We start from the raw sequence: 25240 nt of genomic DNA, 5'->3' as shown, positions 1-25240 counted from the left end.
ACGACATGCCCGGGAAGACAAGCAGCTGAACGTGTACTAGGTTCAAGATAAATTATGATAATCTGATTACTAAATAAAGACAGATCTGAAACTAACGATAATAATTTTCTTTTTTATATTTACTTAACATATTTATGAATTTTAATCAAGAAAAACGTAGTAATAAAATGCGTTTTTCTATGATGTCACACGTTGCTTTTTCATACTAATACAAATACCATAGTAATTTAGTGTTTTGACATTGAGTAAAGTGTAACTGATTTGACTAGTTGGAAACTAGCCTATCAAGTAGGTATTCTATTCTATTCTAAAATTTTGATGCTAACTCATTCAACACCAACTAGTCGGCCCCTTTACCGACTAGTCGCTGACTATTGGCCGACTAATCAGCGTCTAGACGGTGCATCTCTAGTTCGTAAAAAAAACAGTCCCACACGTGACGTTTTTCTTTTTAAAGTTAATTGGTGACGAAGGCGCCGATGACTTTTTATGTCTTGTCATTATGTGCGTCACTTTTTTTTAAAGAATGCTCTATTAATGTCTATGTCATTTGTTCAACCAATTAGTAAGTTAAATTGGCAATGCGTTACAGTTATTTGGCGCAGACTTTTTTCCTGTATAAACCTCTATTCTGAACCAGCTACGATGAAACGATTGATGAATGTGGTGGAGGAAGCAAGAGAAGTGTGACAGGATCGAAGCAAATGGAATTCCATAGTCTCTGCTTACTCAGTGGGAAATAGGCGTGAGTTTATATTATGTACATGTGTATTATATATCTGTGATACTTCTTCCTTCTATCGTGTGGGTTGTGAGATGGATTACCAACCCCATCAACCCTGGTGTGAGTGTTACTATTCAGCCGCCAAAGGCCCCTGACATGGCTCATGTAACGACTAACTTACATCAGTAAGCAGTAACCGGGACCAACGTGCCTTCCGAAGAACGGATCAACTTTATTTCGTACTATTAGGTGATCAGCCTGTAATGTCCTATAACCAAAGTAGGGATCACATTTTCGTGATGTGTTCCCACCGGGATTCGTACCCTGGACCTCCGGGTCTGTGATACTAAAATAGAGAGTCACAGTTCCCTCTCTTAATGTAGACGGTCTTCCGAACTATTACTTTTTAAAATTTGAAATTTCACACGGGTATAAATTCGAAATAAAAACCTAATACCTAGCATCATGGCACTTCCAACAGTGTCGAAATATCGGGGGTCTCATATCCCTGATTTAAACGCGGTAAGAACCCGTTATTATGTGTTTTAAACCTGTAATAATATAATAAACGGCCTCCGTGGTCCAGTGGTTGAGCGTTGGGCTCACGATCCGGAGGTCCTGGGTTCGATTCCCGGTGGGGACATATCACAAAAATTACTTTGTGGTCCCTAGTTTGGTTAGGACATTACAGGCTGATCATCTGATTGTCCGAAAGTAAGACGATCCGTGCTTCGGAAGGCACGTTAAGCCGTTGGTCCCGGTTACTACTTACTGTGTAAGTACGTAGTCGTTATAAATGAGTCATGTCAGGGGCCTTTGGCGGCTCAATAGTAACCCTGACACCAGGGTTGATGAGGTTGGTAATTCGCCTCACATACCACACGATAGAAGAAGAAGAAGAAGAACCTGTAATAATTTAATTTGGCATTGCACTGCTCTAAATAGAGGTCGTCTAAAGTACCTTCTAGCAAGACAGACAGCTATGAGAAAGTACCAACGGTCGAAGGGTTATTAGTGTCCATTTACATTGAAGACATCGGATATATGGCACTACTTGTAAAGAATATTCGGTTACACTCACACAACACTAACGGAGTAAAATGTGAGATTGTTGAAATAATAATATGGGTCGTAAGCTGAAACTGAGGCAGACCTTGGTCTTCACACCCAAGGAATAATACACACACAGCGGTAACCGGGAGCGATCCGGCAGAACACGGACACTTCATACAAAACACCTCGTTTTACACAGACACTACACATTGACGTTATCGTACACGCGCATATGTGTGTGACGTATGACGCCCTACGATTCAAGTCTAAACCGTGTTCGAGGGGGGGGCGGTAGAGAGGGGGAGTGCTTGTACCTGACAGTTTTGTTACAAACTCGACCATTGTAAATTCTGCCTTTTTCTGAAATATTCTTTTTACTTATGTATGTTTCTATGAATGTTTTAATACTAAAATACGGTTAAAATTAGGTATACAGATATCTCATTTCAACACTGTGCCGCCTTGCTTAAGTACGAGCGAGACGGGCAGTCCGCGCTCCTTACTCTTGAACTATTTACGGCCATATGCATCACTAGCTTTTGCCCGCGACTTCGTCCGCGTGGCGTGTTATAAAAGAGAGATCTTTGTGTGCATATCAAATTTCAAGCATCTAACTTATGCAGTTTAGATTTTTTCATATAAATTTTTCTTCCCGCTAACTCCCGTTTCCGTGGGAATTTTGGAATATCCTGTTGCAACTAAGCTTTAAGTTAACTAAGGTACCTGCATGCCAAATTTCAAGTGTCTAACTTAAGCGGTTTAGATTTTTCATACAAAAGGATTTTCCCGCTAATTCCCGTTCCCGTGGGAATTCCGGGAATTCCTTTCTTAATGCACCTCTACGGAACCTAAGCTACGTCCCTTCCAAATTTCAAGTGCCTACGTTTAGCCGTTTAGACTGTGCGTTGATATGTCAGTCAGTCAGTTTCTCTTTTTATATACTATATATTTAGATTTTAAGATTACAGTGGAATTCCATAGTCTCTGCTTACCCCGGTCGGAAATAGGCGAGAGTTTATGTATGTATGTATGTTTGTTAAGATTACAGCTTCGCAGTAACAACAAACCGCATTAATTTCCTAGATAAGGGTTTTTGAATGAATTTGCTTTTGACCCTCTGCCTATCCCTTCGGGGATACAGGCGTGATGCGTATGTACTGTTGTTTTGGCATTTCAGTCGTAAAACAAGCAAACCAGTAAGTTTCTTGCGTAATATTTATTCTTATTAGTGGAGCTGTAATAAAAGTGAAAGACGAATTTTATAATTCAGCACACTGTCGCAACAATGGACTTGTGTGAAAGTCAATTAATTCGGATCCACGTTCTCTTCATGCTATACTGCTTCGCGTTTTCAAAATCAAACCCAGTGCCGATTCGGGCAACCGCATTTTAACTCACTAGTGATTTGACAGGACTAATAGCTCTACCTCTTTCTAGCACCTATTGCAAGTGAAGGACGGCACTAGTTTAAGAGCTGTCAAACTTCAGGTTAATATTGGCCCCGATTCCTGCAGACACCTCCTGATTTTACTTCAAGTTATACCTGTCATTTTCTTATCCGCCGAAAAGGAAAGGGACGGATGATTGACAGCTCTTAATTTTAGATAGAATGAGTAAATGAATGAATAACCCGGGCGAATCAAAAAGGTATCTCGCTGGTATGCAAACCGTTTGACGTGTGCTGTCAACTCAATTCTGTCGGGTTATTGGCAAATGTAAAATTTTTAGACGGTTGTTTCAGATTTGTGCTTAAAATTGACGTGTGTTCCATAAAGTTTATGCTTGTCGGTTACCCGTCCCTTTCCTTTTCGGCGGATAAGAAAATGACAGATATAACTTAAAATAAAATTAGATGGTATTTACAGGAATTAGCACCAATGTATCCGCTCAAATAGACACCATTTTTCGGCCAAAAATACCAGGAACCCAAAATAACGGCAACCAACCTCATCAACCCTGGTGTCAGGGTTATTATTCAGCTGCCAAAGCCTCCTGACATTGCTCATATAACGACGACTAACTTACATCAGTAAGTAGTAACCGGGACCAACGGGTTAACGTGCCGTCCAAAGAACGGATCATCTTACTTTCGGACAATCTGGCGATAAGCCTGTAATGTTACCGTTCTATACGCTGCATTCCTTTTCCTATTCTATAAGCTAGTTTCCAACTAGTCAAATCCGTTACTTTTTACTAAACGTCAAAACATGAAATGACTATGGAATTTGTATGAAAAAGCACACTGTGACGTCATAGAAAAACAAAATGTCGTACGTATTTTTACATTTTCTTTATTCAAATTCATATATAAGTTAAATAGAAAAAAAGAAAATGTTTTTGTGACCTTCAGATCTGTCTTTATTTAGTAATCACAATGTCATAATTGGTCTTTGACCTTGACTACCCAATTGGTACTTGACAGTTTTCGGATAAGTATTTTAAAAATTACAAACTCTTATTTTATACCTCTTAAAACATTTTATTTCCTCGAAAAAGCTTTGTAAATAGAAAAATATACATTTTTTCATTTATTTCAAATTTCGCGCGTAAACTGTTGATCACGTGACATTTGACGTCACATTTCAATAAGTAAAGAAACACAAACAATATAACTTGAAATAGATAGTTTTTGTTTATTTTGTGGAATGTGACGTCACACGAAGCTCAATCATGGCCGCCCGTGTTGCGGGTCTTGTAATACACAGATAATAAAAAATGGCATTCTTATTTTGAAAAAAATATAATAATTATTTGAAAATGATCTTATTAAAAACCTATTGGTTAATTATCGTTAAATGATAAACTACCATATCCGATATATTTCATATGTTACTGTTACAACTGTCAAGTATTTGGAAATTGAAGCTTTACGAAATTTTAGGGATAAATGTGTATGCAGCCAAAACTTGTTCGAGTTAGAAATGTTGTGTTCGACCATTTCATGAAATCGTCATATTTCCTGAAATTGTCAACTTAAGTTGACCATATCGTTGAAACGTCAACGTTTAATGATATTTCAATTAACGTTTGGCCATATCGTTAATGTAGGCGGTGTCCATGCTATGCGGTGTAATAAAAATGCGAATAGTCGATTAATTTCTTAGGTTCAAAATTATTAACTAAATCGATACAACCGACATGGAAAATTTTACAATTACATTGATTCGTGGATTTTAATAACAATCAAGTTTTTAATATAATCGATACCAGCGCCACTGCCGGTGGATACATACATAAACTCACGCCTATTTCCCACCGGGGTAAGCAGAGACTATGGAACTCCATTTGCTTGTTATCAATTTTACGATATGATTGCCAACGTTTGGCAATATCATGAAGTAATCATGTATTTAGTTGCTCATATCGTTAACCGTTTTGTGTTCATTGGTCTGGTCAGACTACATCATGATCCACATCATGATTTTGGCATGGCCACCCAACGAGTGACATTCTATTTCATGAATTCATGAAATGATCAATTCTAAGATCTGGCCACGACACAAGTAATAATAATACATAATGTTACAACCTACGGAATAAGTGTGTAATATTGAAATACTACCGGGTTCTATCTTCCAATAAGTTAATCTCTATTGAAGGCTGAATAGGCATTTTCTAAGCGATCAATCACCAATGCACAATGCAACATTGAAAGTCATTCATCAATAACAGCTTGCTTGCATAACCAACAGTCGGTTGTGAACGTATTTTACGACTTCTGCCAATCACTGAGAAATAGGTATAAAATACTTCTAATCCTTTTTTTTAGGGGTGTAGGGATCGAATTTCTATTCGAACAGATTTCCACTCCTCGCGATCTTTTCCAGCCTCTGTAGCTTGCATAATATGCCGTCGCCAGGTCTCTTTGGGCTGCCCCCTTTTGCGTTTTCCACGCGCACACCAGGGGGGTCAAAAAGGCCACATCAAAGCAATTCATCTAAAAAGCAATATTGCTATTAGACATTTGATTACATTGCGCACTTACTTTTATATGAGACCAATTCCTTCTCCTCCTTATAAGACACGACGTTCGCTCTTTAATCTGTTCCATGTAAGCTCTTCTTTAGCCCATTATTATTCTGATTAAAACAATCAGAAGCAATATAGGTAGATACGTAGCCCCCAGGTCTCAATCCGATGACGTAATTTTCACCAAACTGCTATGACATAATAAATTGCCTTCTACACAAAACGCTCCAGAAATAGCTGAGGCAATCCTATATTTTAAGTAAGCCTATTCAATCTGTGACAACTATAAACTGGTCCCATCGTGGTAGTCGATGCCGTTTTTTTTGACGTGACTTATTGTAGATGGCATTAACTACTTGGCCGGACTAATGGGGAGCGCTGAGGGCTCTCATCCGGTATAAAATTTAAGACAACAGGCATGAGGGTGCCCAGTTGGGCGCGAACCTCGGCTCAGGGCGTCGTCTGAGAGGAAGAATATTTGAAAGAATTAATCGACTCTAGTGGGTCGATAGCGATAAGCGCTGAATGAATTCAGAATTTGCCTTTTAACTGTTTTAAGACAGTAGTTAAACCAAAACTTTACAAAAAAGATTATTATAAAGTTAGTGATTATTTAGAAGATATGAATGCATGGGATTAACTGTTTGAGAACTGATATTAGGCAGCTAAATTACTCAATTGTATACCAATATTTTATGTTATTTTTTTTTAAGAACGTCTATGGCCCTGTGCCGAGGTTTTTCTTGCAGCTTCTTTTCCCCGGCTATACAGGTTGTGAGAAGCTGCAGTAGTTTTAGGCGGATGAGACGTTCGTTATGTAAAATTGACTATTTAAAGTGTAACTGTTACCTACTGAATAAAGATATTTTTGAATTTGAATTTGAATGAGGGAAATCAATCGCTGACCCAGGGTTTGAGTTTTGATGCTCCGCTCTCGTACTAAGCACCCAGCGACTTCCGGAATACAAATGACGTCATGCGCTGGAATGTCTCCTCCATTCTACCTGAGCTTAGGAAAAGAGCAAACATTTAATAGTGAGAATAATACGAAGGATGTGCGGATGGTTCAGACGATAGGCATTGTATCTCTCAATTCTCCCACGCTCGCTGTGCTAAGCGTGGTTGTATAATAGGTAGTTATACAACAGCACAATGATACTTGTAATATCTTCATGGAACGGTACCGATCACTGCTTGGATGTGTGAGTGTCTTTTACACACGCACACAACGGTAAATTCCCTTATTGTAAACATAGAGTAACATAACATAAACTGCCTATATACGTCCCACTGCTGGGCACAGGCCTCCCCTCAATCAACCGGAGGGGGTATGGAGCATACTCCACCACGCTGCTCCACTGCGGGTTGGTGGAGGTGTTTTTACGGCTAATAGCCGGGACCAACGGCTTAACGTGCCTTCCGAAGCACGGAACACAGAGTAAATAGTAATACTACGTATAGAACGGTAACTTTTATTTGTAGTTGACTGGGTCAAAGATAAATTATAAAATGCTAATCTAGAAACTCCACCCCCTGCCCTATTCTCCCCTAAAAAATAGCATGGTGAATGCAAAGTAGCGTGGCTCTTAAATTAGTGAGGTGTGAATCTAGAAATAGAAGCCATGATGATCAAAAACCAATCTCATTTTGCATTTATATTTTCGAATTCTATTAATGATTTAAGTACTTTAATAATGATTAGAGTACGACGTTTGACAGCTTTTATTGATGACGTCACAGGACAGTATTTCTAAGACATCTTTCGTATTGATCCTATTTTTTTAATTATATTGGCGTTAAGAATTACTGTACTTTATTAGGGGTAAACAGTAAGGGAGAGCGCGCTCAGTCTCTTTCGCTCGCAAGAAAAGGATTTTTGTATGGAGTGTCCAGGGTGTGCTGCCTGTAACGTAACTTGTTGACTAATATCTTGCGCTAGTGTGCGTCTGTACAGGAGACGCACACATTCAAACTACGTAAAGAGGAAAGATGTATACTTTTATTTGTATCGAATTAACTCAAAAACTACTCGACCGATTTCTAAAATTCTTTCACCATTAGAATGCTACATTATCCCCGAGTAACATAGGCTACATTTATTATTAGAAAAGATTAGGGAAGCCTACTAAAATTTAAAAAATAAATGTCCACCCGTGCGAATCCGGGAACGGGGCGCTACTCGTTATATAAAGACAGCTTACCGCTCCCATTGTACGTATTATGATAATACTGACGTATCATTGAATATGGCTATTGTGATTTAAATTCGACAGAGATCGCTATTGACGGTAGCCCAGGGGCCTGTTTAATAAAACTTACAATTGTAAATTACAATGACAATTTGATGTACATTGCGGAGTGTGCGATCACGAATATTCTGCAGTTTCATATTAGCTACGTAATGAACACCAAATTGTCGTTGTAATTTACAATTGTAAGTTTTATGAAACAGGCCCCAGGAAGCCAGGACATCGACGATATAACTTCTAGACCCCTTATTAGACGGATGGGTTCTGTCAACACATCTGACTAATAACACAAATACATAACATTAAGGGGGGTCAAAAAGTCCACTTGGAAGCAATAGGCTAGTTTCTAACTAGTCAAATCAGCTACTTTTTACTAAACGTCTTTTTTTTTTGACGTGACTTATTGTAGATTTGCCGCAGATGGCATTAACTACTTGCCCGGACAAATGGGGAGCGCTGAAGTCTCACCCGGTACAACGCTTAAGACAACAGGCCTGAGGGTGCCCAGTTACTAAACGTCAAAACACGATATTACTATGGAATTTGTATGATTTAAAAGCACACTGTGACGTCATAGAAAACGTGATAAAATGTTACTATTTATTTCTACTATTTAATTAATCATCACGAATTAAAAGTCACGCACTTGTCGGTCTTGTTCTCCATGCTACTTTTTAGGTAAAACTACGGCAGCGGTTACCCTCTTGACTTCCGCCCCGCAGTACTCTGTCTAACGCGGGACGGCGCCCAGAGTAGTCTATTTCAAAGCCGTACTAGGACTAGGAGTCCTGCGCCTCTTAATAGTACTGACAGTTAATGCTGCCCTCTGTCAGGTTCCAGGTTACAGTCCGTACAGTCATGAGCAATATAATGTACCCAATTTAGGACTCTGTCGCACTAAGATATTTGACATTTAGTGAGACTTACAGTTCAAAAAAGTTAATGTGACATGGTACCATCATCATCATTGGCCTTATACGTCTGTTTCAGACGATTTATGACGTCATTGCCTCGAAGAAATGCACTTTCTTTCATGGCTGTGCAAGCCAATCCTAGAGCGGCAAAGTGTATACATATTAATGCTCGTGACCGTACGGCATTATGCCTTGTCTACAATAGTTACAAGTCCCTCTGTCCTCTGAGGGCTGAGGGCCGGAGGGCTTGTGTAACGGTAATGAGGGATTATGTCCAAGAGGACGCTTAATTAGAGTGGAATTGTTGTTGTTCTCTGTTTTGTGTTTCGGCTCTTAGTTGTTTAAATGGTACACCATAGATTATAGAACAGGGAGATATGTCCTCAGCACTAAATTACTCAAGTCCGCGTGTCGCCTGCATTATAAATACATTACTCATTGCATATTGTTTATATTACATGCATTGAGTTGACCAAACAAGGTGATTTTTCGTTTGACGTGCGCTGGAAATCGAACCCAGGACCTGGGGCCTGTTTAATAAAACTTACAATTGTAAATTACAATGACAATTTGATGTACGTTGCGGAGCGTGTGATCACGAATATTTTGCAGTTTCATATTAGCTACGTAATGAACACCAAATTGTTGTTGTAATTTACAATTGTAAGTTTTATGAAACAGGCCCCTTATCTCATCTGTGACTGGTGATTTGTAGCTCTGTTCACCCCGTTACGGATCACCGGAGTTGTGTGGTTCATCTGTTTTGAGCAAATCGTTTAATGTACAGTCATGTACAATATCACGCACGGAACCCTGTCGCGCTAACATAATTTGACATTTAGTGATATTTACAGTTCAATTTGTCAAAAAAGTTAATGTGACATGGTACTAATATACTCATATTATTGTCCAACAAACGTAACATACTTAAGTTGTATGTTGTAGTATTAAGGAGGTTGAAGTATGTAACAGTGTTTTGGCTTTTCCTTTGTCCAAGGAAGCTAAAGCACTATATAGATTAGTTAGGGTGGGTTTAAAACTGTTCTAGGCTTTAGGCCCAACCTGCTGTCTTTTTCTGTATGAAGTTGTTACAGAGCGACATAGTTGGTAGTGACTAAGCTCTTTAAATAAAGATTAAAAAAAAACGTAACATGATCAAAATGCCAGAAGGACAGATATGTTGTACGGTAACGAGCATTAATATGTATACACTTTGGTACCATGTCACATTAACTTTTTTGACAAATTAAACTGTAAGTCTCATTAAATGTCAAATATGTTAGTGCGACAGAGTCCTACAGTGGGTACATTATATTGTTCATGACTGTACACCGTCTAGTATGAAAGAGATGAAAGATATATCTATTTCGTACTCACATATGATAGAAGAAGAAGATTACAAAGAATACAAATAAACAAATACCTACTTACATTGTATAATATATAATTTTGTTTTTGATAAAGATATCTAGTTCTCATAGTTCCGAATTCTAAAATCGTGAATCACCTCAGAAATTCCGATAGAGTTGTTTCCAGTCATGCATTCTACTTATCGTCGATTGTAAACTGACTTGAATGATATGGAACGTTTCAATATTGAACATACGTTTTAATGTTAGCTTTTAGCATAGAATAAATAAATATATTGCGTATTTCATCCACCCCTTTTCATCCACTTAAGGGGTGATTTCCGGGATGAAAACTATCCTGTGTTCTTCTCTGGTTCTTAAACTATTTCCGTATCAAATTTCATCTAAATCAGTTCAGAGTTATATTTGCATTTATAATATTATTAGTACGCACTATTTGGCCGTACAAGTGGAGGGGTATCGCATGGTAGATTACGTCACTACTCCTAATTAGCTTTCCGTAGTGAAATCCTAGCAAATGAAATTATTGTCGCGCGTCCTACGTCACTATGTCAGCGCAACTCGCCTGCTCTCGTTATCAACTTTTGTTATCTGTGGTAAAACAATTACTCACTACACACCTGATACGGCGCGTGGTCGTTTGTTCCTCATTATTTCCAAATCAAAATTAATCATTGTTCCTATTTTAATGTTTTAACAATAGTTGGTTCAACCGGACTCGTTCTAATTTTAAAACTCTTGTATTTTCGAATAGTTTTCTTTTTCGTTTAAAAAAGTGTGTTGCCAATACGGTGTTTTGGTTTGGTGTTGTGTTTTTAAAGAAGATTTTTAGCAAAGAGGTTAGTCGACTATTTATTTTTATACAATATTTTTTTGTTTTTAATATCTGCGCAATAAAAAAAGGTGTTTTTGGGTTCAATTTACAATAATTGCATAGGTATTTTAATGTGCAAATTAGCTGATAGGAGAAAGTGGGTGGATAATGTTAGTGTTTACGTGTAAAAAGGCGTAAAACTTTGTAAAAAGAACTTTATTACTAACTATATTTTTTATAACTTTAGAATCAGAATCATTTATTCAACGTAATTATCATGGATAAACTTGTTGAAGGTCAATGTAACATTTTTGAATTTACGTCATTTCGCAAGGTGTTATGGCTGAGGAGAAGAAATGACAAGAAACTGCAACAGCAACACATCTTTTAAATCAATGAGGGTACATTACAAGTTATTTAATAACTAGAGGAACACATTCAATACCAGACATTTTTATCATTTAGGTAATCATTAATCTTATAATAGGCTTTTTTACATAAAGTAAGCTTCACGTGGGCTTTAAATTTGTTCTCTGACAAATTTAAAATATTATCTGGTATTTTATTGTAAAAACGTATACATAACCCCAAAAAAGATGAATTTAATTTACTTAATCTAGAATTTTGAACAACAATTTTATTTTTATTCCTTGTATTGTAAGTATGCCTTTCACAGTTTCTCGGAAGGAGAGATACATTTTTACGCACATACATAATGTTTTCATAAATATATTGACTTGCGACCGTCAGTATATTTATTTCTTTAAACAGCTCCCTTAAAGAGTCCCGACAACGCAGATTATAAATAGCGCGAACTGCCCTTTTTTGAATAATGAAAATAGTTTCTACATCAGCGGCTCGACCCCACAATAAAATACCGTAAGACATTATGCTGTGGAAGTAGCTGAAGTAGACAAGTCTAGCAGTGGGTACATCTGTGAGTTGTCGGATTCTTCTGACGGCATATGCTGCTGAACTTAGCTTGCCCGCTAGTGATACAATATGTGGGCCCCATTGAAGTTTTGAATCTATAGTAATTCCTAAGAAAACGGTGTGTGCAATAAAATCTAGTTTCTCGTCGTTAATTTTAATGTTATTATTTACTTTCTTTACGTTTGGTAGAAGAAATTTAATACACTTCGTTTTCTTAGCATTTAGAACTAGGTTATTTACTGTAAACCAGCTTAGAACCTGCGACACAGCGCTGTTTGCTTCGTCAAGTTCCTCTAACTTTCTATCGATTTTAAATATAAGAGAAGTGTCATCCGCGAACAGTACAATGTCAGCTTGGTTCTGTACTACATAAGGTAAATCATTTATGTACACTAAAAAAAGGAACGGCCCCAAAATGGATCCTTGAGGAACTCCCATTTGAACATGAGAGCCCGAAGAAGTCGTACTATTGATTTGTACCTTTTGTATCCTATCACCTAGATATGAATTTAACAAACTGAGAGCTCCATTATTTAATCCATAGTGCCTCAATTTCAAAAGCAAGGTCTCGTGATCCACGCAGTCGAATGCCTTAGACAAATCACAGAATACTCCTACGGCATTCTGCGACTTCTCCCAAGCATCGAAAATGTGTCGAACAAATGTGACACTCGCGTCTGTTGTAGACCGACCCTTAGTAAAACCAAACTGCTGGCTGTGAAGTAAGTTATTTATATTAAAATGACATAGCAGTTGGTCGAGAATAATTTTCTCGAAAATTTTACTAAGTACTGGTAGAATAGAAACCGGTCTATAATTCGTGGGGTCTGATTTTGTGCCCGATTTAAAAAGAGGTATAACTTTATTGATTTTCATTAAATTTGGAAAAGTGCCATTTTCAACACTCATATTAAAAATGTAAGCTAGATATGGTGCTAAGATATCAATAACAGAGCTCATCAATTTGACAGACAATCCCCATAAATCTTTCGAGGTTTTAAGTTTCAGCTGTTTGAATACTTTAACAATACTACTCGGATCAACGCGTTTAAAATCAAATAATTCAGTGCAAGCAGTAACATTACTTTTCAACAATATATCAGCTTGAACAGGAGAGGACCTGAGAGATTCTGTAGTTTTTACAGGGATGTTCGTAAAGAATTTATCAAAAAATTCAGCTACATCTTTATCTTGTTTAACTAACCCAGTGCCCGATTCTATATTATATTCTAATTCACGCGGTTTCGAAGCCTTTGTTTCGCTATTTATTACTTGCCAAACTGCCTTTATTTTATTATCCGCGGTCTTTATTTTACTACTAATATGCATTTGTTTGGCTGTAGAACACACTCTTCGAAATATTTTAGAATAATTTTTGACGTAGCTTTTGAAACTATCAGCGTGTGTATACGTTTTTTCCTCATATAAAGAATAAAGAGTATTTCTACTTTTGCGAATGCCTACGGTAGCCCAGTCACTGAACTTGAATGATTGACTGTTGGTAACTACCTTTTGAGGAAAATTATTTTCAAATTCTTTATGGATAATAGTATGTCTGTATCAAAGTTTGGACAAGGTAAGTTACTTATAAGACTAATTCGATATTTCTCTATCCGAGTATCAGTGATGGGTCGTGTACGAAATTTAATTTTCTGAACATTTTTAAGTACTGGAAAATGTACTTTATTACGAACTAACCTAACCTAACCTTTAGACAGATAAGACCGCAGTACAAGAAAGAACAATTTGAAAAAGAAAAGCAGCTACCCTTACTATCAAAGAGTTTTTACAACGGGAACATTCCAGATAATTGCTTATCACTTCTTGTATGTATGTATGTGTATGTAAATAACTAAAGCAGTGTGTTATTGAGGGTAGTGCTAATTTGTATGGCTTCTGTCTGATCCAATTAGATGGACTCTGTCACTATTTCTATGTTATTTGTTAAATCTAATATAATATAATATAATCTAGAAACATATATAAAGCCGCGCCCGCAATCTGTAATGGGCCGGGCAGAGCCACAAACAATTCATAAGACTTTCTTACATACATAAACTCAAGCTTATTTCCAACCTAAGCCCCTACCCCCTACTCCGAACCCCAAACGAATTAACTCAAAAGTTCGCGTAAACTTTTGAGTTATGAAGCGGCTTGTTGGCACGAAGCGAAAATAGATATGTACACTTTCATTATTCCATATTCCGATATAATAACACTATCGCGAATGTTTTCCGACTAACTTAATGCGATCATTAACCATAAAACATCATCATCATCATCACCAGCCCATTAACGTCCCCACTGCTGGGGCACGGGCCTTCACTACGGATGGATAGGGAGATCGGGCCTTAAACCACCACGCGGGCTCAGTGCGGATTGGTGGTTATTAACGACTGCTAATGCAGCCGGTACCAACGGCTGAACGTGCCTTCCGAAGCACGGAGGAGCTCGAGATGAAAACTTTTTTTTGTGGTCACCCATCCTATGACCGGCCTTTGTGAAAGTTGCTTAACTTCAACAATCGCAGACCGAGCGCGTTAACAGCTGCGCCACCGAGCTCCTCGCCATAAAACATCACTTTGTATTAATTATTTAGATTATTCAATGAAGAAAGCAACCGTCCTGCTTCCGTTCCCGCCAAAAAGTCATAAGCAGAGACTATGGAATTCCATTTGCTTCATCCTTCTCTTCTCTTGCTTCCTCCACATTTATCGATCGTTTCATACACGCACGCCGGTTCAGAGTAGATCGTACTGAACTTTTCTAAGGACATTTCCAATTTGGTCAATGTACGTCCATCTAGGTCTTCCTCTGCCAGCCCTACCACCAACCTTCGATTTATATACTGCTTTCGTAATCCAATTAAACTAAGACTTCTTAAATTACTTAAACATAACATAACATAAATAGCCTATATATGTCCCACTGCAGGGCACAGGCCTCCCCTAAATCAACCGGAGGGGGTATGGAGCATACTCCACCACGCTGCTCCATTCCGGGTTGGTGGTGCCTGAAATTACTTAAAAACCATTAAAAATACTCCTGGCCTATCGACATGGTAGAAATCAAGATGGTTAATGTCGTAAAAACCAACAAAAAGGTTGTGTCCTTTCTTTTTTCATGATAGGCCATTATAAGGATGATGATAGTATTTTCGATAGAGTATTGCAATATTGAATTCCATACAATTCTGCATAATAATTATGTTACATTATGTACGACAGATAAGAGATGTATGGTGATTGTATGAGTTACCGGTGAAAGTTGAGCCGACAGACAGACATACGGGTTTGATATGTGTGCTAGACAACCATGTTTGACGTAGGTGCCTACTTGAATGTCTACTATGAATCATACATTTTAATGAATTTTATTTCTATAGCACGCACTCGTGCTTAGGTCTAGGAAATATTAGTACTGAATATTTTCGATAGATAGCGCTGACGTCGGCTTAATAACGATACATAGATCGAAGAATTTTGAATGGCATGGACAGGGGGGATCTGGTGGTGTAATGGTTAACACGCTCTTGACAATACCTGCGGGTTCAAGCCCCGTCCGAGTCAGTTTTTTTTTTAGATTCCATCAGTATACCAATGGCCCCGATTCCTGCAGACACCTAATTTTATTTTAAGTTATACCCGTCATTTTCTTATCCGCCTAAAAGGAAAAGGACAGATGATTGGCAGCTCTTAATTTTAGGAAGAATGAGTAAATGAATGGATAACCCGGGCGAATCACAAAGGTATCTCGCTGGTATGCAAACCGTTTGACGTGTGTTGTGAACTTAATCCTGTCGGTTTATTGGCCAATGTAAAATTTTTATAGGGTTATTTTAGATTTGTGCTTAAAATTGACATGTGTTCCATAAATGCTTGTGGATTACCCGTCCCTTTCTTTTTCAACGGATAAGAAAATAACAGGTATAAATTAAAATAAAATTAAATGGTGTTTCCAGGAATTAGCACCAATGAGTTATTCATTTATCTTAAGTGCAGTTTTCATTAACACAGTTGGCTCGAACTTTATTAGACGACCAGCTATCATGTTGGTCTGCCAGAAGGTTCGATGAGGTGTGGGTACTTAGTTCATCTTGTGTTGGATGTACCTTTGACTACCCCAATTATTATTGGGATATAGTCGTGACATTATGTGTTATGTTGATTAATTAATTGCGTTGCAAACGCGGCCAGTTGTCATATTTAATTCCCGTGCAATATTCTATATTACTGAGTTTCGTAGTTATTGAGTGAAAGGGTAGGAAATAAACGTACATACATCCACACAAACTTACGCGTTTATAATATTAGTAGGATAACGTCATCATCATCAGCCCATCAACGTCCCCACTGCTGGAGCACGAGCCTTCCCTATGGATGGATAGGGAGATCGGGCCTTAAACCACCACGCGGGCCCAGTGCGGATTGATGGTTATTAACGACTGCTAATGCAGCCGGGACCAACGGCTTAACGTGCCTTCCGAAGCACGGAAGAGCTCGAGATGAAAACTTTTTTTGACTACCCCAATTATTATTGGGATATAGTCGTGACATTATGTGTTATGTTGATTAATTAATTGCGTTGCAAACGCGGCCAGTTGTCATATTTAATTCCCGTGCAATATTCTATATTACTGAGTTTCGTAGTTATTGAGTGAAAGGGTAGGAAATAAACGTACATACATCCACACAAACTTACGCGTTTATAATATTAGTAGGATAACGTCATCATCATCAGCCCATCAACGTCCCCACTGCTGGAGCACGAGCCTTCCCTATGGATGGATAGGGAGATCGGGCCTTAAACCACCACGCGGGCCCAGTGCGGATTGATGGTTATTAACGACTGCTAATGCAGCCGGGACCAACGGCTTAACGTGCCTTCCGAAGCACGGAAGAGCTCGAGATGAAAACTTTTTTTGTGGTCACCCATCCTATGACCGGCGTTTGCGAAAGTAGGATAACGTAACTCACGCCTATTTCCCACCGGGGTAAGCAGAGACCATGGAATTCCATTGGCGATCCTGCTCGCCCAGAAGGTTCTGTTCACTCTGGCCTTGAAAGTACCCAGGTTATATGCCTTCGGAAATACAGGAGACATTTCCAACTTGGTCAATGTATGTCCTTCTCGGTCTTCCTCTGTCAGCCTTACCAACAACCTACGTAACTAATACTAACAAAAAACCAAATTAATTTATGCACATCGACGTAAAAACGCAGATAGTCAGACCTTTTGCCGACATAAAGGCAAACTGTCGTTTTCGGATGACCCGTAAAAAGTGTTTGCGTATCCAGAATTGAGTATGCGAGGGTGTCTGATAACTGGGCAATTTGCATAAGGAGTGCTATTATGAAGTGAGGGGAAGAGAACTGTGAACGGAACTGGTTTGATTTTCGTAATTTCCATTCAGTCTTTCCATACAAAGACGCTCATCATCAATTTAAGAGCTACGCTCTTGTCGGTGTAGCATTCTCCGTTCTTGTCTATCAAAGGCCAATTCTTTCACTTCCTTATAAGACACGACATTCGCCTTCTCTTTAATCTGCTCCATGTAAGCTCTTCTTGGTCTTCCCCTTCCTCTCTTTCCTTCTATCTTCCCTTCTATGATGTTTATAATAAATTACTGGTGTCTTGTTAAGTGTCCAATCATCTTGCCTCTTCTGTCCTCAATAATTGCCTCTTTTCCCTTACTCTTAATAGCACTTCCTCATTAGTACCCTTTCAGTCCAACTTATTTTTTCCATCCTCCTCCAACACCACATTTCAAAGGTCTCTCTCTGTCTTTCTGTGTCACAAAGGTCCTAGAAACTCAAAATTCTTCCACATTGTAGGTACCTATGTGCTGTATAATTATTCAAAAAGTAATGTAATGGCAGAAACATATAAAACTAATTGATGCTTGATAATTGGATCACATTATGTATAGAATGATGTTGCTACCTATATTGCTTCTCTTAATTTGATCAGAATAATAATGGGTGGAAGTTGTAATTGTATCTTGGTGTAATAAAAAAGGTCATCATTCATACCCAAAAACAAAGATAAAAGATGCATATTATGTTTGTTATCCTTGAAATTAGAAGTTTAAATGAAGAAAAACTTAACAACGCCATTTATCGTGTTTTTGGGGAACGCTCATTGGAAAGTTCCTCATTTGAAAAATTCGCTTGTCATCCATCCAGTGCAATTACGCGCCGAACTCTTCTGATGACGTCCTTAGTTTTTTTTTAAGAGTACTATTTTATTGAAACATGGAATTGGTTATAAACTGGCTGATAACAAGCGCCAGTGGAATAAAGGAATCTTAAATGAAGGGTTCATTACATATACATTTGCAATGTCGCGCCGTGTATGTAGGGTTGTCAATCATTCTATTTTATTTACGTACGCCTCCGTGGTCCACTGGTTGAGCGTTGTGCTCACGATCCGGATGTCCCGGATTCGAATACCGGCGGGGACATATCACAAAAATCACTTTGTGATCCCTAGTTTGGTAAGGACATTACAGGCTGATCACTAAAAAGTAAGATGATCCGTGCTTCGGAAGGCACGTTACGCCGTTGGTCCCGGTTATTACTTACCGATTTATGTAAGTAGTCGTTACATGAGTCATGTAAGGAGCATATGGCGGCTCAATAATAACCCTGACACTAGGGTTGATAGAAGAAGATATACTTACGTATTTTTATTATTGCCTATTAAGCTATTGGGCATTGATTGAGCCGTGGTCTCCCAATCAGAAGAACGCTTAACTCTCACTGTGAGGTTACAGATTCGAATCCCAATACGCACTAACATCCTGGGCCTTAACCAATGATTTTCGAATTTTATTGGAATACATCTTTGGCTCTCAAATGTTTATCACGTGCTCACTGGTAACCTGTATTGGGCTGGTTTTCAGCAAATCATGGTTGCGAGCAGCTGGCAGAATTAGATTAGTTCGTTTTCTTAGGCTGTCTCTTTCGCACTAGACTGTACTGTATCTTTCTGTCCTGCTGTCATACGCGCCATACTTATTAGAACGCAAATAGCACAGTTTCACATCTCTGTCAACCCTTTGTGAGTACGTGATGGCAGGCAACATAAGCTTATGCTTGTCGTACGTGAGCGGGATGCAGATGACTGTATACCCTGTAAGGCTTATGTGACGTGTGACTACGTCGGTTCATCTATGAGGAACCGGGTAGAGAAGGAATTATATGTGAAAGATTCGAACCTGCGACCTTATAGTGAGAGTCGTTCTTCCAACTGCGATCTTCTTCTTCGTCGTTCCCTCACTGCTGAGGATCGCGACCACAGGCTATATGCTGCGTGGACCGCCCTCTGTATGCCGCCGCCCACCGTCTTCTTCAGGTGCCCTTCCTCGCCCACGTTTGCCATCCATTTGCCCAACGATGATCTTCTTCTCCAGACTGTGCTTCGGAGACCGCATTATATGTCCAAAGAAGCTTAGGGCACGATTCCGGCATATTGAGGAGAGCCGCGTCGTGAACTTGAGCTCTTAACACTATAATTTCCAACTGCGATACCATGACTTAAATATTCATTCACTGAGGTCATAGGATGGGTGGCCACAAAAAAAAAGTTTTCATCTCGAGCTCCTCCGTGCTTCGCTACGCACGTTATATAGCCGTTTGTCCCGGCTGCATCAGCAGTCGTTAATAACCATCCACGCACTGGGCCCGCTCGGTGGTTTAAGGCCCGATCTCCCTATCCATCCATAGGGAAGGCCCGTGCCCCAGCAGTGGGGACGTTAATGGGCTGATGATGATGATGTGATCATCAAATAAAGAATAATATTGCGTATAGAGCGGTAACACTCCGCCCCGCACCAATTTATATAGGGCGCCGCGCTAGATTTACCTCACCCCCTCTGGGTCAACTTTAGTATAAATGGCCGTTAGCCGCTAAGGAGTGGGGGTGGGGGGTTTCACACGGTAAGAATGAAATTTTTGTATAAAGTGTCTGGGGTGTGGTATACTGTTAAATAAAACGGATAATATGGATTTGCATACAATGATAATTCATTCATCTTCCGTCGCGGAATGCTTGTGGGTTTAACGTCTTGTGGTTCGCTATGTAGGTATATTAATAACTGTACATTGATAATATTGTTCTGCTCTGCAAGGATCAGTGTGGGAGAGGCTTGTCGTGAAAACCGACAGAGAAATCGTGTTCCTTTTATCTCGATGGGATGGGCTGATCAACTGTGATTAATCAATACAGTAACTCATGTTAGAAAAGACACAATACCTCTGTCGGTTTTTACGACATTCCCAGGAAGATAAGCAGCTGGACGTTCTATATTTTTAATTCGGTCCCGGTCTAACACAGAAGAAATAATTTCATAAATAAAAGCTAAAAGTCACTGACTAACTTACCATGATATCTCAGAAAATATAAATGCTAGGAGTCTCAAATTTTGCATGGGGGTTCCTTTTAGGATGTAGGTGCTCACTAAGATGGCATTTTTCCAATATTCGACCCACAATGGGTTGAAAAAGGGGTTGAAAATTTGTAATTTTTTAAGCGATTGAGAATCTGGTCGGTGTACTGCGGAACGGATGGCGATTGGGGCAACCACCGTTCTACACGCCCTATCTATGGAGTAATGACGATTACTCCACCGACAAGAGCGCAGCTCTTAAATAAAGAGAGAGCGAAAGCGATATTCATGAATTTTCGCGGACGCATGGACTGCTAGTAATTCATAAATGTATTATATTCATTTGTCATTATGCCTTGGATATTCATTATGCTAGTTTCCAACTTGTCAAATCAGTTACTTTTTACTAAACGTCAAAACACGAAATTATTACGGTATTTGTATGAAAAAGCACACTGTGACGTCATATAAAAACGTGACATAATGTCGCACTTATTATTACATTTTTCCACATTAAAATTCATAAATATTAAGTTAAATAGAAAAAAAGGAAACGTTTTTGTTACCTCTATATCAGTCTTTATTTGGTAATCACAATTTTAGAATTTATTTTTGACCTAGGAAACCACCCAATTTTTTATTGTTTTTTATTATAATGAATTATTATAATGCAGTGGAATTCTCTGCCGTTTTCTGTATTTCCGAATGCATGTAACCCGGGTGCTTTCAAAGCCAGTGTGGACAGGCACCTTCTGGGCGAGCTCGCTCCATCTTAGGCCTTTCCAATGCCTTCGAGCAAGTCTGCGGCCAAGAGCAAACCCATCAAAAGTAAAAAAAAGTAGGCACGTTGCTTATCTGTTCCATGTCGTATCGGATTAAAATTCACTATGTCACTCATTATGTATTAGAAAGTATAGATTGCAATTTATCTTACTGCACAGAAACATGATGTAAGTATAAATAGAAAAACTGAAAATTAAGCATCTTTGTGCTAGCTTTAATGAGGGATTATCTTTTTTTTCTTTTTTTTTCCTAGCTGCCGGATAGATAGCGTTGATCGTGGATGGTTACTGCAAGGAACGAAACGCTAATTATTTTGATTTTTAATGACAAGTAGTTTTCTTTTAAGTTAGTTTTGTCTAAAATATATAATTATTTATTATATTTAAAAGTAAGCCTAAAATCCACGACGATCTGGTGAAGGTCGCGGGAAGCCGCTGGATGCGGGCAGCGCAGGACCGATCGTCGTGGAGATCCTTGGGGGAGGCCTATGCCCAGCAGTGGGCGTCGTACGGCTGTTAATTAACATAAGTCACGTCAAAAAATAAAAAAGGTGTCCATTGCACTCTGTATAGTCTCTGCTTACCCTGGTACGAATGCATGTGTTGTGGTGTTTGTTTGTTATATAAGTTAAAAAGAAAATTCTATAATCGTCCCTTAGCTTACAACACCGCTTAAGTCATTTTTACCAACTTTACAGGAGACGAAAAAAAATGTCTTATTTAAAATATCTGTATATTTTTTTATTGCTACTTAATACATACTCTAGTTAGCGGTTAATAAATAATTATTTATACTTATTTTGACGATTTACTTTATTTTAACCTTTATTTTCTTCATCCAATGGCATTAAAATGTAAAAACCGCCAATTTTCGACTTGAGCGGTGTTGTAAGCTAAGGGACGATATGGTGAATGTTGAGTTAGTTCTCCATTATCAGTCATCAGTTCATTTCGTTTGTAGTTTAAACCCATTGTGCTGTGAGAATGAAGTACAATACTCCATTGTTAGCTGACCGCCGCTACTGAACATTTGTCTTCGTTACCATTGGCATACCCGTTGCGGCAAGGGCGTGACGCTGATTGTGGATAATACGAATTTCAATTTGTTTTGTTATGACTTTTAACTCCTATGGTAGAGGCAATCATCTCTCGTGTGGGTTGTCATCAATGTCCGGCTATGAACGTCTGGTCTCTGGTGTCAGGGTTACTATTGCCTCCAACAGCCTCTTACTTAAGTAAGAGTAAGTATGTGTAGTCGTTATATATAAGCCATATATAACGACTGCTTAACGTGCCCTCCGAAAGACGGACCACTTTCCAGAGAATCGGGTGATCAGCCTGCAAAGTCCTAACCATACTAGGAATTAAAAAGACGTAGGAAATGTCATAGTCAAACAAAGGTCCCACACACACGATCCGGAGGTCCCGGGTACCTTGTGATCCCTAGTTTGGTTAGGACATTACAGGCTGATCACCTGATTGTCCGAAAGTAAGATGATCCATGCTTCGGCACGTTAAGCCGTTGTTCCCGGTTATTACTTACTGATGTAAGTTAGTAGTCGTTACATGAGCCATGTCAGGGGCCTTTGGCGGCTCAATAGTAACCCTGACACCAGGGTGGATGAGGCTGGTAATCCATCTCACAACCCACACGAGAGAAGAAGAAAGGGCCCACAAAGTGATTTTCGACAGTGTGAGCATCGGAAATCGAACTGAAGCTCCAGATCGTGAAATTAAAAAAAAACAGATCACTAAAATATTTATATTTATTCAGTGGGTAACATATCCATTTTATATAACGAACGTCTCATCCGCCTAAAACTACTGCAGCTTCTTACAACCTGTATAGCCGAGGAAATGAAGCTGCAAGAAAAACCTCGTTACAGGGCCTTAGACGTTCTATAAAAAATACATAAAATATTGTAATAAGTACTTTAGTAATTTGGCTGCCTAATATCAGTTCCCAGACAGTTAATCCTATGCATTCATATCTTCTAGATATTCACTAATCTTATAATAACCTTCTGTCGTGATTCTCTTCCTTCGCCCATTTATTTACATACATACTTACATACATACATAACATCAGGCCTATTTCCCAATGGTGTAGGCAGAGACAGAAACCATGGAATTCGACTTACTACGACCCTGACACATCAGTTTCGCTTCTTCCACTCTCCACTGTTTATTAATGAATTAATTTTATACTACACAAACTTTAGCACTAACCGCTGGATGGGGGCAGCGCAGGACCGATCGTCGTGGAGATCCTTGGGGGAGGCCTCCAGCAGTGGGCTTACGGCTGATGATGATGAACCTTTAGAACAATGAGGAACTTTTGAGGCTAAGTTCCTCAAAAAAACTGTAGATGGCGCTGTACAGTATTGTCTTCGTTTAACCTTTAAAAAAAATGGATAACAGACATAACCTTTATCTTTGTTTTTGGGTATAAATGACCCTTGTTATTACACCCAGGCACAACACATCTTCCACCCATTATTATACTGATCTAAATAAAGAGAAGCAATATACTTAGGCAGCAACATAATTATATACGTATCTGATATAAATATCAAGCAACAGTTATTTTTATATTTATGTATGTCGGCTATTATATTTTTGTATAATTATGTACCCCGAAAAATAAGAAAAATATTTGTTTGTCCCTTTTGCGGTGGAATCGGGCGGACCATGGCGCGAGGAAGCTAAAAAGTTCGTTAAAGAACTAGGGCGATGTCTGCGAGATCGTGGTGGCGACATTCGCTCCGGATCATACCTGGTTCAGCACATCTCGCTGGCCATCCAACGCGCCAACGCGGCCGGCGTGATGGGTACATTTGAGCCGGGTATGCTCCGAGGCGGGCTATTTGACTAACTTTAGGTTTAATTCTTCTTCTTATCGTGTGGGTCGTGAGGTAGAATACCAACCCCATCAACCCTGGTGTCAGGGTTATAATTGAGCCGGTAAAGGCCCCTGACATGGCTCATGTAACGATTACTCACTTACATCAGTAAATAGTAACCGGGACCAACGGCTTAACGTGCCTTCCGAAGCACGGATCATCTTACTTTCGGACAATCAGGTGATCAGCCTGTAATGTCCTAACCAAACTAGGGATCACAAAGTGATTTTTGTGATATGCCCCTACCGGGATTCGAACCCGCGGCCTCCGGATCGTGAGTCCAACGCTCGACCACTGGACCACAGAGGCCGTAGGTTTAATTAATATCTAGTTTTTATGTAATGACATGTGTGTTTTGCATACAAAATGTAAATAATTATTCTAGAGGTATTTTTGTTATTGATATAATGAGGCAATAATGAAATAAAACTGCTACAATGTAAAAAAAAATGAGAAAAGATGTAATTATTAGGTTAAATTTGAACAGCGCCATCTATATTGTTATGGGGAACGTAGCCTGGAAAGTCTGTCATTGGCGCTCTTATTACTAAACCATTTCTTCCAGGCAACTATATACACCCTAAGTCACTACAAAACCAGGCCACGTATTGTATGGAACAGAGAAATATATAGAATCTATTTATAACACGGTTGTTTATAAATGTAGGCAGACCCGACATGTCTGTCGGGCACAATAGACCGGACACGTCTCAGCTATCAGCCATCCGACTTGCTGGCTGACATGTCGGGTAGGCTGAGAATGTGTTTGTTCGTCTATGTCGTTGGCGACACTATTCGAAACTTGACTTGTGATTTTATCTTTATAGATACCTATGTTATAAAATATACTCAAACTAAAAAAAAAATTATTCGGGTTAACATAGTTACACTTTGAATCATCGATTTGCATCTGTGTAGTACACATTAAAATTTATATTTAATATTATGGCAACGCCGCGTTTTTCTTTGCTTTTCCTTTTTAATATTATGGCGACGCGACGGAGTGTTGCTTTTTCTCCTTTTTTTATTAAGTAAATAATTAATTTTAAAATATTTAAGCATATGTTTTTATTTACATATAACCAGGTACGCACATATACCTACATTTTTTGTCGAACGTCTTATCAGCTTAAAACTACT

The 25240-nt window shown here is 38.8% G+C and overlaps 1 protein-coding gene across 4 annotated transcripts in view; it reads left to right on the top strand.

Moving 5' to 3' along the window:
- The window catches only part of LOC126373074 (protein PALS1), a 130995-nt gene that overhangs the window by 26128 nt on the left and 79627 nt on the right, over nt 1–25240 (top strand). The window contains exon 1 of one of the 4 annotated variants that reach the window (XM_050019051.1): nt 10887–11118. The exons of the other annotated variants lie outside the window; for them this stretch is intronic. The gene's annotated coding sequence lies outside the window, so the exon portion shown is untranslated. Of the gene's footprint in view, nt 1–10886; nt 11119–25240 lie in introns of those variants that run through there. 4 annotated transcript variants of the gene reach the window in all.

Source organism: Pectinophora gossypiella, chromosome 15 (genome assembly GCF_024362695.1).
Source record: "Pectinophora gossypiella chromosome 15, ilPecGoss1.1, whole genome shotgun sequence".
Taxonomy (NCBI): Eukaryota; Metazoa; Arthropoda; class Insecta; order Lepidoptera; family Gelechiidae; genus Pectinophora; species Pectinophora gossypiella.
Note: the sequence above shows the minus strand (reverse complement) of the source record. Positions and strands in the feature narration are given on the sequence as shown.